The 12,385-nt window shown below is 38.7% G+C and overlaps 1 long non-coding RNA gene across 1 annotated transcript in view; it reads left to right on the top strand.

Annotated features, from left to right (window-relative positions):
• The window catches only part of LOC126946734 (uncharacterized), a 52,959-nt gene extending 43,609 nt beyond the window's left edge, over nucleotides 1–9,350 (top strand). Inside the window, exon 3 of the long non-coding RNA XR_007722744.1 lies at nucleotides 7,750–9,350. This is a non-coding gene — a long non-coding RNA (uncharacterized LOC126946734). The remainder of the gene's footprint in view (nucleotides 1–7,749) is intronic.
• Nucleotides 9,351–12,385: the final 3,035 nt, after the last annotated feature.

Here is a 12,385-nt window from a genome sequence, read left to right as displayed (position 1 = left end):
ATTAATCTAGGTATTGGTCTATCAATCTTTTCTGTTCTTTCAGCTAAACAACTTTTGGTTTAGTTGATCTTTTGTATGGATTTTCTTGTCTCAATTTCATTCAGTTCAGCTCGATTTTGGTTATTTCTTTCCTTCTGTTAGCTTTGAGGTTGGTTTGCACTTGTTTTTCTTGTTCCCCCAGGTGTTGTTAATTTTAAATCTTTAGGTTGTGATTTTAAAATTTAGATTAGTTTAAAATCTTTAGGTTGTTATTTTAAATTTTAGGTTAGTTTAAAATCTCTAGGTTGTTAATTTAAAATCTTTCTAAATTTTTAATGTAGGCATTTAACATCATAAACTTTCCTCTTAACACTGCTTTTGCTGTGTCCCAGAGATTCTGGTACATTGTGTCTTTGTTTTCAGTAGGTTCTATGAATTTTTAAAAATTTCTGCCTTGATTTCATTCTTTTTCCAAAAGTCATTTATTTATTTTTATTTTTAATTTTTCTTGAGACAGAAACTCGCTCTGTCACTCAGGCTGGAGTGCAGTGGTGCTATCTCGGCTCACTGCAAGCTCCGCCTCCCAGGTTCATGCCATTCTCCTGCCTCAGCCTCCCGAGTAGCTGGGACTACAGGCATCCACCACCACGCCCGGCTAATTTTTTTTATTTTTAGTAGGGATGGGGTTTCACCATGTTAGCCAGGATGGTCTCGATCTCCTGACCTCGTGATCCGCCCGCCTCGGCCTCCCAAAGTGCTGGGATTACAGGCATGAGCCACTGCACCTGGCCCCAAATATCATTTATTATTTTTCATTTTCACATTGAAAATCAGGCTCTTCAGCCTCAAAGAATGTGTCTATATAAAATTAAATGAGCATTGACCGCGAGCTGCACTTTTTTTCTAAATGGGAAAAGGTTAAGGATGGTGAATTTTGTTTAATTTTCATATAATTATGTGATTTTGAGAGTTCTTCTTGGAATTGAGTTCTATTTTTATTGTGTTGGGGTCATTATTGTGGTTGATGTGATTTCAGTGTTTTGAAATTGTTGAGTATTGCTTTATGACTGAGCATATGGTCAATCATAGAGTCTGTGCCATGTGCAGATGAGAAGAATGTATATTCTGTTGTTGTTGGGTGGAGTGTTCTGTAGATGTCTATTAGGTCAATTTGGTCAAATGTTGAGTCTAGATCCCAAATATCTTTGTTAGTTTTCTGCCTGGATAATCTGTCTAACACTGTCAGTGGGGTGTTGTAGTGTTCCACTATTATTGTGTTGTCATCTAACTCTCTTTGTGGGTCTCTAAGAACTTGTTTTATGAATCTGGATGCTCCAGTGTTGGGTGCATATACCTTTAGGATAGTTAAGTTTTCTTGTTGAATTGAACCCTTTATCATCATGTAATGCCTTTCTTTGTCTTTTTTGATTGTTGTTCGTTTAAAGTGTGTTTTGTCTGAAATAAGAATAGAAACCCCTGATCTTTTTTTGTTTTCCATTTGGTTGATACATCTTTCTCCATCCCTTTACTTTGAGCCTATGGGTGTCATTGCATGTGACATGGATCTCTTGAAGACAACTGTGATGATTAATATTAGGGGTCAACTTGATTGAAATTAGGGATACCTTGATGGCTTGTAAAGTATTGTTTCTGCATGTGTTTGTGACGCTATAGCTAGAGGAGACTGACATTTGATTCAGTGGACTAGGAGAGGAAAACCCACCCTCAATGTGGGTGGGCACCATCCATTCAGCTGCCAGGGCAGCTTGAACAAAGCAGGTGGAAGAAGGTGGGATAAGTTTATTTACTGAGTCTTCTGGCTCTCTTTCTTCTTCCCGTGCTGGATGCTTGATTCCACTGTTCCTCCTCCTGCCCTTGGACATCAGAATGTAAGTTCTTCAGCCTTTAGACTCTGGGACTTGTACCAGCAGCTTCCCAGGTACTTTCGGGCTTTTGGGCATAGGCCAAAGGCTACACTGTTGGCTTCCCCGGTTTTTAAGCTTTCGAAACTGAATGAGCCACTGATGGCTTCTTTCTTTTCCCCTGTTGTGGGACTTTGCCTTGTAATTGTGTGAGCCAGTTCTCCCTAATAAACTCCCTTTTATATATACATATATCATTTTTGTTCTGTCCCTCTGAAGAACCCTGACTAATAACACCTATAGTTGAGTCTTGCTTTTTTTATCCTTAAGTGGAGGTGTTTAGCCCATTTACATTCAGGCTTAATATTGATATGTGAGTATTTGATCCTGTCATCATGTTGTTAGCTGGCTGTTATATAGACTTGATTGTATAGTTGCTTTGTAGTGTCAGTGGGCTGTGTACTTACGTGTGTTTTTATGGTGGCAGGTACCAGTCTTTCATTTCCATGTTTAGCACTACCTTAAGAACCTCTGGTAAGACAGGTCTGGTGGAAACAAAGTCCCTTAGCATTTGCTTGTGTGAAAAGGATTTTATTTCTCCTTCACTTATGAAGGTTAGTTTGGCTGGATATAAAATTCTTGGTTAGAATTTCTTTTCTTTAACCCTTTTCCCATATACCCCAAGAATACTTGCAGGAAGCTGCAGCATTTACTCTGAGATACATTTGCCACAAAATATCCCACTTTTATTATTATTTTTGCATTGCTCTAGTATATCAACTAAGAAACAAAAGACATTATTGTGTTTGTAGCATTCTGTTTATAGTAGTGGTATTTGCATTTACAAAATATAGTAATTCTTGATCACTGAGAATGTCTCATTTTAGAAAACGTAGCATTCCTGTGCATGATGTTAACATTGTTCTCAAATAGTTATTGGCCAAAGATTAATTTGATGAATCTGATTTTCCTGAAATAGATGATTCTAATAATTCAGATGATTCTGATGTTAGTTGTGTTTAGAAATAACTCCAAGAACAGTTTTTATATTTTATTTTCACATTGAAAATCAGTCAGATTTGCTTCAGCCTCAAAGAGTGTGTATTTAATATTAAATGAGCATTGGCAGCAAGCTGCACTTTTTTTTTTTTTCCCCTAAGTGGTAAAAAGGTTAAGGATGCTGAATATAGGCCCCCAATCTCTTCTGGATTATAAGGTTTCTGCTGAAAGGTCAACTGTTAATGTCATTCTCTTTTTACGTGACCTGTGTGTTCTCTCTGGCTGCTTTTAAGATTTTTTTCTTTCATGTTGACTTTTGAGCTGTGTGTCTGGGGATGGTCATCTTGTATAGTATCTTGCAAGGGTTCTCAATTTTCTGAATTTGCATGTTGACTTCTCTAGCAAGCTTAGGAAAAGTTTTGTGGACAATATCCTCAATTAAGTTTTCCAAATGTCTTTCTCTCTCTCCATCTCTTTTAGGAATGCCAGTGACTTGTAGGTTTGCTTTCTTTAAATAATACCATATTTCTTGGAAGTTTTGTTCATTTAAAAAATTCTCACCGGGTGCGGTGGCTCATGTCTGTAATCCTAGCACTTTGGGAGGCCGAGGCAGGTGGATCATGAGGTCAGGAGATCGAGACCATCCTGGCTAACATGGTGAAAACCCGTCTCTACAAAAATACCAAAAATTAGCCTGGTGTGGTGGCAGGCACCTGTAGTCCCAGCTACTCGGGAGGCTGAGGCAGGAGAATGGTGTGAACCCAGGAGGCGGAGCTTGCAGTGAGCCAATATCATGCCACTTCACTCCAGCCTGGGCGACAGAGCGAGACTATGTCTCAAAAAAAAAATTCTCGTATCTTTATTTTTTCTGCCTGCATTGATTAGAAGGAACTGTCTTTGAGCTCTGATATTCTTTAATCAGCTTGGTCTATTGTGTTATTAATGCTACCAATTGCATTCTGAAATTCCTGTAGTAAATTTTTCATTTCCAGAAGTTCAGTTTGGTTCTTTCTTAAAATGGCTATGTCATTTTTAAACTCTTGGACCATTTTACTGTTTTCCTTGGATTGGGTTTTAACCTTATCCTGTGTGTTGATGAGCTTCCTTGCCATCCAGATTCTGAATTTTATGTCATTTCAGCCATTTCAGTCTGGTTAAGAAGCATTGATGGGGAGTTAGTGCCGTAGTTTGGAGGTAAGAAGACACTTTGACTTTTAGAGTTGCACTGATTCTTTCTCATTTGTGTGGGCTGATGTTCCTTTAATCTTGGAAGTTGCTGTCTTTTGTATGAGCCTTTTTGCTTTTATATTCCTTGAGGTCCTTGGGGGTTTGACTGCAGTGTAAGTTGGGCTTAGTCAATTGACTTCATTTCTGGATGGTTTCAGGAGGCCAAGACTCAACTCAGCACTGCTAGGCTACATGCTGTAAACTCAGGAGGCTGGTACCAAACCCACAGCTTTATTCTCTGGCCTTTTGAGGTTTAAGCACCTGATATGCTGGAGAGGTCCGAGTGTTCCAAGTCTGCTAGCAATAACACTCTGATGGCGCTGCTGGGAAAAGCACTCCGGTGGTGCAGTGGCAGGCTCCCGTGCACATCTGTGCTGGCAAGGTGGTGGCAGGTCTGCACACACATGTATGCTGGCAGGGCAGCCGGGGAGGTTGCAGGTGATTGCACACTGGTTGGGGAAGGCTGTGGGTCGGTGTCTGCTGGTGGATGTCCATTTGCAGAAGCACTCCAGTGATTAGGTGGGGTATGCTGGTGAAAGAGCTATGGCACTGGTTGTGCTGCAAGTGGCTTCAGCCAGGCAGGAATCCTGGGAGAGGCCAGAAGACAGGGGGTTTTCAGATCAGATTGTTTCTTTCACGTGGGCAAGACAGCCTTGCTCTGTCCAGTTCTGGCAGCTATTAATAACAAAGCCTAAAGTCACCTAGAGGAGTATGGAGAGTCTTGGGGGATGGACGCCCATGGCCATGCTCCACTGCAGCCAGTCCCAGGCCAAACCCTCTGGGCTCCACACAGGCTGGAGTTCTGTCTCTGCCAACTTGCTAGACAGTTCTCGCTGCCAGCTCAAATGTGCTTGGGAATTGTGGGGTCTCCTATAGCTAGGCTCATGGAGGTCCATGGTGAAAGTGGGCCACTCCACACCCATTTCACTCACCCCTTTCCTAGGAGCTTCTCAGGGCCAGGAACAAGTCCTGGTGCTTGGCAACCAACCACAGCGTTCCCACACTCCTCCCCTATAATCCTAGGATTTGCATCTGTTGTATGTCTTCTTTCTAAAATGCCTTATTTTCTAAAAATCCGTTCAGAATATCCTGGTCTACTTGATGGTCTGGTCTCTCTTGGTGGTCGAAGCTCTTCCTGGTTGCATCTAGTTGGCCATCTTGGCTCTAATTGCTTTTTTTTTTTTCCCTTAAAGCTAGACTAGGACTGGATCACAAACATTGGAGAACATGCATAACAGCATTGAAGTCGAAAATGAGTGAGGAGAAAGATAAACTGTTCTTATATTTTTACTATACAAATGAAATCTGTTGGCATACCATAATTAGCTAAAGGTTAACTATAAATTGTTTTAGAATAGTGACTTAAAGGATAGTTTCTGCTCAGAGATGTTTGGGTTTACTTTTACTTTCCATATTTACAACTTTCTAGCAAGGTAAATTTCTTCACTTTCATGTCTCGGTTTCATTATTTGTAAAATAAATTACTATAGTAATAGTGTTTATTTTATAGGCTTCTTTTTAGGATTATATAAACTAATACATATAAAATGTGAATCAAATAGCTTGGTATTATTTTTTCATGTTTTGATTTGGAATTGATAATTATGTTTTTTCACTTCTATTCTATTCATTTTTTCATAACTTAAATAGTCATGGACATATATTTTCACGTTACTATGCAAATGAATTTTAAGTAAATCTTTATATTTCCTTAGCATAGTTCTCAGTTTCTGTCCATTCTCTAAGCACAGTATGAAGCCATATCATCTTATTTTTTTTTCTAGTTAGGAGATTGGTGAAATGAGTACGATAAATTTTTCCTATCATAGATTTTAAGATGCATTATACAAAGTGGAGGAAAAAATTCACATTGTTGATATGCTGTAGTGTTGGCATGTTGAAGCAACAGAACTTAATTAAGAATTCTAAAGTATAATCTTCAAATTGTCCTGGGAAAATGTCATTATTAGAAACTGTTCATCAAAGTCTTGACAAAGAAAGTCAGTTTTAGGAAAAAGTTATAATTTTCCTCTATTATATGGTAAGGAGTTTCCATTATTTCAAACTTCCAGTATTTCATTAAGGGTAATGCCAACTTTCAAGGAGAATTTCAAGTCGTAATAATCTAAACATGGTACAAAGATTAATCAATGTTAGAAATTGTAGAAATTTTCAAAGATGCATCTAGGTTCTTTATTCATGTTTTAGTAGACTAAAGAATAAGAGGAATCATTTACGTCAGTGCTAACATTCGATTTAATCATGCTTTATGAAATAATTAGAAAGCAAACATTTCCCTTTGCAATTAAATATATTAAAAACAACCATGTAAAGAAAGACAAGAATTGCATGCTGTAATTTGTGAACTATCATACCTCAGAAGTGACAGAAATATCCTATATTATTTATCTTTAAAATTTTGAAATTTATTTTTATATTTTAAATTTATTTTAAAATTTTCATTACATTTTGAATGCAGAAAAATATGTCCGCTTATTATTTCTGTGCAAATTATACAGAAAACTACAATGATCTTTTAGCTATATCTGAGTATTTATCTTCATTTCCCTAAATAATATGCTTTTATTCTTACTTCTTGATTTTCTGTGTATAAATATTATTGATTGACATTCCAGAAAGAAAAATGAAAATTCCGTTCTCTTTTTTCCTCCATCCTCACATATTCAGACTTCCTCTTGTAAGTTAGTGCGATCTTCAATCTTCACTATTTACATTAGTATAACCGTGTAAACACTATCTATAACTGAGCTGCATCATATATTGTGATTGTTTTTCGCAAAATATTTTTTCTGATACTAATAATTGCCTTATGTTATAGTTACCTAGTTTTATACATACTTATCACTAACTCAACTTCTCTCCCTAATTAATTATCTCAGTTTTCCCTAATGCATTCAGGTATTTCATTTTTTTCTGAAGAAATCTCTCTGAATCGGACTGGTTATTTTCCCTGCATGGTGCATATGGGTCATTCTGGCATATGTTTGTCTCTGAGTTTTATGTTTCCTGTATTCTACTTCCTCCTCTATTCTGGTTTACACCCTTCATTTTGATATAACACATTTTTCAGTAACCAAATGAGAAAGAGATGCTAGGAGATATAATTTTGAGTTTTTGCATATCTGAAAAAGTCTTTTAATTGATAACTTGGCTAAGTGTAGAATTATAGGTTGGGTATTGTGTTCCCTCAAAAGTTTGGTGGTATTGCTCCATTGCCTACAGGCTTCTTATTTTGCTGTTAGAAAGTCAGAAATAGTCTCATTTCTGATCCTTTGTACATGACCTGTTTTTTCTTCCTCTCTGGAAGCTCACAGTATCTTCATTTTGTCTCCATGCTGTTAAATTCTATGGTAAAGTTCCCTTGGTGAGGGCCTGATTTAATCTATTGTGCTGCATAGTTGGCAGGTCTTTCCAATCTGGAAATCCATCTGGAAAGTTTTGCTGAATTTTATTTTTTGATGATTTCTTCTCCTTCATTATCACCCTTCATGTTCTGGGACTCTATAACTGTTTATTCATGTTGGAACTGTTGGCTTCATCCTCACTTTTCTTATCCTCTGATTTTTCATTTCTTTGTCTTTTTGCTTTACATTAAGTATTTTTTCCCCAATTTAGTCTTCCAATATTTAATCTAGTTTTTCATTTCTTTTTCATCCCCTAGAGATGAACCATGCAATCTCCTGCCTGGAGTATTGAAGCCTGGCTACTGTGACTGTGGGGAAGGGATTAATGATCTCAGCATTCAGTAAGTGAATGTTCCCTCAACTCTCCTACTTCCTATATGTTACCTATACCTGCCAGTGTGCCCAGTGCTCTTTTCACAGCCTTACAAGTTCTATCTGCATGCTTCTCTATGCTTTGTGTTTAGAAGCATAGAGAAGCTGCTCTCCTGCTTTGTGTTTCAGGAGTCTGACCTCTACTGACATTGTCAATTCAGGGTTTGGTTTGGCCAAACCTGGAAGGGAAGGGAAGTGGCTATATTCCTGTGTCCAAGGGCACGGGGTGTCTTTTTCCTATAACCACAGGTCTTTCTGGATTCTGGATAATGGATCTCTCCATTATCTTTCAGCCCTACTACTAGTAGCCACCTACTGCTCTTGCTAGCCCCAGATCCTTCACCAATCTCACGGGTGTTAGTTTCCCTTTGTCAATTAAACAAAACACAAGTACTTAAAGTGATGCATAAAGTGAAAGTACAGAGATATTCTGCTTTAAAATAATGAGATAAGAACTTGAAACATTTGTTAACAGATATTTGGGGAATGATTGTTTACAAAGAATGATTTATTTCTTTATATAGAATCCATCACAAAAAGTAATTTTTGTTAAGTGCACTTAAAATATAATTTTCCTCATGAAATTTACTTCATCCACAACTTTATACAGCATATCAACTGATGAAGGTAGGGAAGGGAACTGAGAAAGAAAGAGGATTAGTGAGAAGGGGACAATGAGAGGGAAGACTTTGAAACTGAGTGTGAGAGTCTTCCGGTTTTCAGTACTGCCATGGCAGAATGTATGCTGTCTAGGAAGTATAGTTCTTCTATCATTTAGTTTAAAATTTCAACTCTTGAATGCTCAGCCAAAATAAGTAATGTTAGTGGCATGGAGAATGGATTGATGAGGAAGCAGTTTTATAACTCTAGGGCATGGCTAAACTCTAATATGGCAAGTGCTGGAAAAGACAACTTCTTTTACTTTTAAGGTGCTTCAGTTTGTCATTACTGATTAAGGGCTGTCTGGATGGGCTCTCCTGGCCAGTTAAATTATCCCAAGAGCTATCTCATTACTAGGAAATGCTCACATGAGATGAGAATCCCTTTTATTCCCATGGTGAGCCATAGAAAACGGACTTTTTGAAGAAAAAAAAATGTAGCTTCAATATAATTTACCTCATCTGCTAAGGACATTATCATTTCTTAATCATTACATAAGCCACATTTTGCATAGTGGTTAAATTCGGACTTAACTGAAAGCTTCAGTGTTTCAAGGCTGTTTATTAAAGCTGTTATTCTGTTGAGTAAAAGGTGTGAAGTGGAAAATTTTCATAACCACTGACATAGGGGAAATACAGTGGTAGATGACTTTAAAAAATTTCACCGATAGTGAATTTGTAAAAATCGCCATGTCTATGATACTTTGTTACTCAATATGTGGTTTGCAGATCAGCAGCTGGGCATCACCTGGAAAATTGTTGGAAATGTTAAAAAGTCAGAAATTGTCTTATTTCTGAACCTTTGTACATGATCTGGATCCACTGGTTTTTTTTTTTGTTTGTTTGTTTGTTTTTTTTTTGAGACGGAGTCTCGCTCTGTCACCCAGGCTGGAGTGCAGTGGCCGGATCTCAGCTCACTGCAAGCTCCGCCTCCCGGGTTCACGCCATTCTCCTGCCTCAGCCTCCCGAGTAGCTGGGACTACAGGCGCCCGCCACCTCGCCCGGCTAGTTTTTTGTATTTTTTTTAGTAGAGACGGGGTTTCACCGTGTTAGCCAGGATGGTCTCGATCGCCTAACCTCGTGATCCACCCGTCTCGGCCTCCCAAAGTGCTGGGATTACAGGCTTGAGCCACCGCGCCCGGCCGACCTGGATCCACTGAATCATACCCACTGAATCAGAATCTGCATTTCCACAAGACTCTCAGGGGTACATGTCAACATTTGTGATGCATGACTGAAGCGCAGTAGAGTAGTCACTGAAGCCCTGATCTGTTACCTAACCCAGGAGAATCATGTTTTCCAATGGTAGCAGTGCCTTAAAAAGTGTATGCAATAGCACAGAATTTTCATTGGCATTTAATCCAAGGGTTACTTGGGCTAATTTTAAACTTAAATATCGAGGAAGATTACCAAGAAGGGATTATATGATATCAAGATAGGTGATGTTATTATTTGAAAGTGTTATTATTTAAAATTCTTACAGGAACAGTTTTCCAAATGAGAAAATTTCCTCCCTCTCTGATCTTCCTTCTCACAAACACATCTATATTCTATATGTAATGCAGGATTTTTCTCTAAATACAACTTAAGCTCTCTCTTTCTCCAGAAGGCACAGGACATTTAAGAGCTGAGAGGTTCAAATAAACTGCTGCTTCTCTCACGTATCTCTAATGTGAAGTGTTTGGAATAATTAGCCTAATTTATATTGCATTTACAAACAACTGATAACACCTTTGAAACATGCTATAGAAAAGTAAACTGGAGATTTTTGGAAAGAATGGTTTTTCTTTATTTTGCTTCTCCTTTATTTGAAATTCCTGCATACCTAAAATATGCTAGAGCAGTGTAGCGATTTAAGGGCTAATTTCCCCTATAGTGTGGATCTCCTTCTACTCCCTCCTTTATTTTTACTTATTTATTTATTTTGAGATGGAGTTTCACTCTTGTTGCCCAGGCTGGAGTGCAATGGCACGATCTCGGCTCACTGCAACCTCCGCCTCTGGGGTTCAAGCAATTCTCCTGTCTCAGCCTCCCGAGTAGCTGGGATTACAGGCATGTGCCACCATGCCCGGCTAATGTTTTGTATTTTTAGTAGAGACAGGGTTTCTCCATGTTAGCTAGGATGGTCTTGAACTCCCAGTCTCAGGTGATCCGCCCACCTCAGCCTCCCAGTGTGCTGGGATTACAGGCATGAGCCAATGCACCCAGCTCTCCCTCCTTTATTTTAATAAACATGTATTGGCTATCTACTGTGTGCCATGAATGAGAATACAAAGACTAAATCTCTACCCTAGAGTTGCTCACAATCTCTTGTAGAAGGTCAAATACACCATTATAATGCCATTTTATAAATGCTATCACAGGGTTGGCAACATATGATGGAAAATAGAAGAAGAAGGGGCTAATTCAGTCTTGAGAATCAATGACTGATTCATAAAAGAGGTGACTGCTTTTGGCATCTTGTTAGCATATGATTTATGATACAGATATACACAAATGTTGGCTTGTGCTTTCAGAGAAGGTGGTTGAATGAATCTTTAAGTAGAGCCAAGCTGATATTGGCAGGTTCGGTCAGACTGAGTTCTGTCCAAAATGTAACTTGATAGATAGGATTAGAATAAAATAACCTCTGCTAATATGATAAAACGAAAGTGAATGGTCTTTTGAATGAATCTGAATGATTAGCTTTATAATATTCACCCCTCACCCTGAACAGTAGTAATATTTGCTGCAGTGGAGACAGGCGGGCATTAGTAGGATAATCATAATGATAACAGCTGATACATGCATTTTACATAGTTCTTTCATACTCATTCCCTTATTTAATTTTCACAACAACCCCGTGAGGTAGGTGTTATTTGCATTTCCTAGTTGAAAAAACAGTCAAAGTAGGCGGTAGAGCCTAAAAACGAAACCACGTCTTTAAATCTCTAAGACCAATATTCTTTCTACTTGAACCAGAACCACAACTTTCAAAAGTCTCCCTTCATTCCAGAGATTATAAAGAACCTTCTCCCCTGACCTGAGGGTGCTTCATTGGCAAGGGTTGCTGAATGTCTAGGGGTAAAAAGTGGGCCTTTTCTCTAAAACAGAAGCTGTTATTTCCCCTGCCAAGCCAGTCATCCTTCTCTGTTGGTTCCATGGTGATCAGCACAATATGGTGATTTGAAGTTGGGGATAAAGGCAGAGTGGAATTTTCAATTCCACTCTTTTAACTCTCCTGGAGCTAAAAGTCTTGCATTATGATTGACATTGTCCATCTCAGTTTGAGGAAGACCTGACCACTGCCTGGAATATAAATGCAGTAGGGGGGATCGGTAAGAGTCAGAGATGACCACTTTGCAGCTAAAATTCTAGTCAATGTTAGGGGACTGAAAGGCAAATCATAAAACCAAGGCAGAGGCCCAGTCAAGTGGACTGATCTAACATGGCAAGGGCAGGGACAGCACTTCAGTTCAATGACATGTAGGAATCCTATTTTTAGGCAGGAGCCAAGAATGCACAGTATGTCTTCAAAATGGAGAATTCCTTCAAGATATGCCAGGCTTATGATAAAAAGACTTATTTTTAATGTTTTTAATTTTAGGTAAGAGTCTTTGAAAACTGCTGGCATTATTTAGGACTGGCTTGAGCATTAGTAATTCTTTTTTTTTTTTTTTTTTTTTTTGAGGCGGAGTCTCGCTCTCTTGCCCAGGCTGGAGTGCAGTGGCCGGATCTCAGCTCACTGCAAGCTCCGCCTCCCGGGTTTACGCCATTCTCCTGCCTCAGCCTCCCGAGTAGCTGGGACTACAGGCGCTGCCACCTCGCCCGGCTAGTTTTTTGTATTTTTTAGTAGAGACGGGGTTTCACCGTGTTAGCCAGG

This window comes from Macaca thibetana, chromosome X (genome assembly GCF_024542745.1).
Source record: "Macaca thibetana thibetana isolate TM-01 chromosome X, ASM2454274v1, whole genome shotgun sequence".
NCBI classification, from domain to species: Eukaryota; Metazoa; Chordata; class Mammalia; order Primates; family Cercopithecidae; genus Macaca; species Macaca thibetana.
This window is presented reverse-complemented; position numbering and strand designations above follow the sequence as displayed.